The 4762-nt window shown below is 32.9% G+C and overlaps 1 long non-coding RNA gene across 1 annotated transcript; it reads right to left on the bottom strand.

Moving 5' to 3' along the window:
• Window positions 1-1237: 1237 nt before the first annotated feature.
• On the bottom strand, window positions 1238-4488 carry LOC126745775 (uncharacterized). Its single transcript, XR_007663672.1, has 3 exons — window positions 3971-4488; window positions 1902-2028; window positions 1238-1506 (listed from the first exon to the last, which is right to left on the bottom strand). It is a non-coding gene; the product is annotated as an uncharacterized LOC126745775 (long non-coding RNA).
• Between the last annotated feature and the right edge of the window lie 274 nt (window positions 4489-4762).

The raw sequence follows: 4762 nt of genomic DNA, 5'->3' as shown, positions 1-4762 counted from the left end.
CATTTCTGTTACACAAATTATTTACTATTTTAACCCAATCTTTGATCGTGCTACTAACAAATAAAACGCGAAAATATCTACAAAAATGCAAAACTTAATTAAATAGATCTTTTGAAAGAAAACGTTTTATACAAGGTACAGATTTTATATAAATAAACTTTAAAGACTTTTGGCTAGTTATCTTTAAATAAAGAAAAATATATAAAATTAATAGTTACCTAAAAACATACATAAAGATGGATTATTTTCTCTTCTAATGCCTTTCACAAATTGGTTTTATTATTGGTTTTTCATTTTGAACCAGGAAGAAAAATATTTTTTAAAAAACATAATCCTATTACCTTTGATTTATTTGCGTTTCGAGCAACTCATATTTTCAATTTTCTTCAACGATGATTTTATTTAAACGAAATATACGCTAGCCAAGCTCGGTTGCAAGGTTGTTTTAAAATAAGAAATTTCTCTGAAACTCATGTAGTCGAATGCAAATTGCCACGGAAGGATTTTTAAGTGAAATATGTTTCGAAATGGATTTAAAGATGGTGAAAATGTATTACCAACAGAAAATCCACAGAATATTTTTAAAACTTGGAAGCACCAAATTGACGAGGTGTGAATATAAATATTTTTATAAATACTTACAGTGTTATATGCTACTTACTATATACTCTTCTATTAGTAATATTTTTTATTAAAAAAATGCATCAGCACATCTATTTAATAGAAAAAATTGTCATGTTAATTAACCTGGGAGCTTAAACCAGTCTGTAAGATAATGCAGGGCAACTGAGGTATTAGTGTAAGCTCTGGATTAGCGTCTTCATATCTCTAAGGTAATCCCGAGGCAAAATAATAAATATGCAAGTTAATTATTTATTTAATGATGTTGTTAAGTTTGTTTATGAAATTGAGTAACAAACCTTGTAATAAATATAAATAAAAGTTAACGATAAGTATAGTTATATACTACTATTTTAGTTTATACTGTATTAAATTTTTGCTTAGTTATAAGCATTAGAAAGGATTTTCAGAAGTAACAGCATTTTATAGTGATGTTTATGTAGTAAATATAATTTTAATAGTATCTAGTATTTTTTTATTTAGCATAAAACCTTTATTACAAAAACAAAGATATAATATGTGTAAAGACTATGTCTATGATTATATAATTCAATCACCATCCTCAATATTAATTAAAAAAACATATACTTAAAAGATATTAAACAAAAGTTAAATCACAAAATATAATTATAACATTAAATGACAACTACACAAAATTATTATTAATAAACGATATTATAAAATGCGACCCGACTAATGCTCAAGACGGCAATGCCACTCCGGCAGGGAATCCTCCGTGACTCCCGCGCTTGACCATCTCAGGCACAAAGCGTTGCCAAATTTACGCTTTATTCTTTTTATTCAGGACGGCTCTAACACGGCCAGACTGACAAGGGACTCGTTCTCGAGACACCTCCTCTTCATATGGCCCTAAAGATTCATTTTCTGCAATTGGAAACATAGTTTCAGAACATTGCAGACCCACATGCCGATACCAGTATCAAATTATATCATAAGTTCAGAGGTACGTCTAAGAAAATCTTCGACCAGTACTTAACTTTTACTTGATATCCCAAGACTCAATCAACATAAATCATTAGCTTTATGTCACACCATAAGTTTAGAGGTACTCCTCAGGACTCTACCTGACCTGTACTTGACTTTAATACTAAATAAATCAACTGTATAAGTTCAGAGGTACTCCTCAGGACTTTACTTGACCTGTACTTGACTTTAATACTAAATAAAATAATTGTATAAGTTCAGAGGTACTCCTTAGGACTTTACCTGATCTGTACTTGACTCTCTAACACGGCCACAAAAATAGCTGCTGTGCTTACCATCAAGTTCCTCACAACAGTTATCATCATCATTATCCAAAAAAAATGACTTTAAACGATCCTTTGGTGCTGTTTGGACTCGACCAGTAGACACATTTTTGAGCTCATAACGATCACCAGGAAGCACCTGCAAGATTTCATACGGCCCTGTAAATTTTGCATCCAATTTTGCCATTCTAGGGTTTTGTTGTTGGAGGAATACCAGATCTTTAACGAAAAAATTTTATTGTCTCGCCGCTTACTGTCAAATCTTTGCTTTTGCTCCTGAGCGCTTGATTTTAACTGCTCGTATGCGAGATTTCTATCTTTCTTTACATCAATAACGTCATTACTAACAGAAACTGAATTAACGATTGCATGAATTTAAGGAATATTTGTGTTTTTACCTATTAAAAGACGCAAGGGAGAAAAGCCTGTTATTTTATGTATAGTAGAATTAGGAGTTAATTGTAATTTAGGAAGCGCGCTCGCCCATTTTGACATATTATTTTGAGCTTCTGTCGTCAATAAATTTAGTATTGTTGCCACGTATCGTTCAACTTGCCCATTAGCGCGAGGCGCCCCAGTCGCAATCTGATGATGCTGAATATTAAGATCAAAAAATAAAGATTGTACTTTTCTATCTGTAAAATTTGTACCACGGTCCCATAATACGCGTAGGCGTACCAAACATCGTTATCGAGTTCTCTAACGTCTTACACATTTCTGCCCCGGTTAACGTTTTTAAAGGATATATCATTACATACTTTGTAAAACATATTTGATTTTTATCATTTTATTATATTATATATTTTTTGATTTTATATTTTAATATATGTATTCTCATTTAAAACAAAACTCTTTTAATGATCTATAATAATTCTATCTCAATTTAATTAATTCCATAATCCATTAATAACTTGATATATTTAAAATAACGTATATTGCTAAACATCTCTAATATTCATTGAGTTAAGGGGACACCCAAAAATATTAATTGGCGAGTCAGTCAGAAAGCAACGTTTGAGAGAAATGTGTGTAAGTTGGTGTGTTGGGAAAAGAGTCGTGTTTACTGGTTAAACCAGGCTGCTAAATTTAATAGCGGTGAATATGTGAGAAATAGTTGATCTTGAGTAGATATGTGGCCATTATGAGAAGTTTGTACAGATCTGTTTGCGCATCTTGAAGATGCCCGCACAAGTAGGTGTGAAAGCCTCTGTTCAATTAGGAACGAATGCGCAATTCCTCGAGTGCTGTCTGGTAAGACTGGGGGCCTTACCTGGGGCTCGATTGACACGAATAAACAGAAGGATATAGTAGAAATATATCCTTTGTCTAATTCATTGAGATGCTTATTGTTTAGCGGCAGTGGAGCGTCTGGGGAAGCCCATACTATTTTAGGTGACACTAGCTAGTCGTCAAATAAAGGAAGATAACATGTTTGACATATATATATATTGAAATGTGACATTGTGTAAATTGATGTTGACTAAGATGATGCAAGGGAATGGAAGTTCCCCGGTGAGTATATTTATTATTGCCAAAAGTTGACAGAACAGTAAATATTGTTTTTTTTTTATTATTTTTATGTGATGTTCGAGTTTATGTCTAACAATATGAGAATGATGACTGTTGAGTGAATTTGCATTGTAGAGACCCATTGGCTAAGAACAACTATGACAGGTAATAAACCACATTTTAAAGCGTATTTTACAACTTCGTAAAAGCGTCCACAATAATTAATGCGTGTTTCAATCCATCTGCGGTAATTTTAAACGGGCCAACGCAGTCGATATGAATTGTGTGAAATGGTATATTTATTTTTTCAATCGGATGTAAAAAGCCCTGTTTTGGACCGCATCATTTTTTTGCTGTTATGCAAATCAAACATCTTGAAATATACTTTCGAACAAAGGAGGACATTCTTGGAAACCAAATTAATTCCCTGAGTTTTTCCAAAGATTTTTCCCAACCCACGTGACATTGTTCGTCGTGATAAATACGAATCAAGGGGAGTCTATTGCCTTTTGGCACATATAACCGCAATAAATTTTGACCATTTTTAAAATTTTTACGGTAAAGATATTCACCTTTTATTGTAAAATCGCTAACGATTAATTCTCCTGCCCGCACTTTGGCAAGAATTGTTTGAGTTTCTGGGTCTCTTATTTGTTGTAATTCTAGCCATGTTCCCTCAGTAATGACACTAATAGCGTGCGTCGCCAATGGGGGATTCCGGCTATGAAAATCAACGTGCGCTACATATTTCCCCTTTCGGTACTCAATTTCGAAGTCGAAATCTTGTAAATAAGCCCACCATCTAGCGACACGTGGTACAATATCCTTCTTGCGGGAAGTGGCTTTGATAGCATTACAGTCTGTAACAATTTTAAATTTTAAACCTAAAAGGTAAACTCTAAAATATTTTACAGCATTGATTATTGCCAATAATAATAATTGATAAGTTTCGAGCTCGTAGGAATGGTATTTGGACTCTTCGGTAGTAGTTCGCTTGCTGAAGTAAGCAACAACTTTTAATTGAGAATCATGTTTTTGGAATAAAATGGCTCCATATCCAATAGCGCTTGCATCTGTATGCAGCTCAGTTACCAAGATTGGGTCAAAAATTGTTAGTAATGGTTGGGTAGATAAATGGTTAACAACATATTCTCTGGCCTCATTTTGTTCAGGACCCCAGAAAAATAATTAACTTTTCTTAGTGAGTTTTGTGATGCAAGAGGTTCTTGCAGCAAATTCAGGAATGAATTTTCGAAAATACCCAGCAAGGCCCATAAACTGACGACTTTAATGTTGTTAAACAGGTTCAAATAGGTTTTTTAATAAAGATATTAAACAAAAAATTAAATCATAAAATATAATTA

The sequence above is a fragment of the Anthonomus grandis genome, chromosome 16, assembly GCF_022605725.1.
Source record: "Anthonomus grandis grandis chromosome 16, icAntGran1.3, whole genome shotgun sequence".
Taxonomy (NCBI): Eukaryota; Metazoa; Arthropoda; class Insecta; order Coleoptera; family Curculionidae; genus Anthonomus; species Anthonomus grandis.
This window is presented reverse-complemented; position numbering and strand designations above follow the sequence as displayed.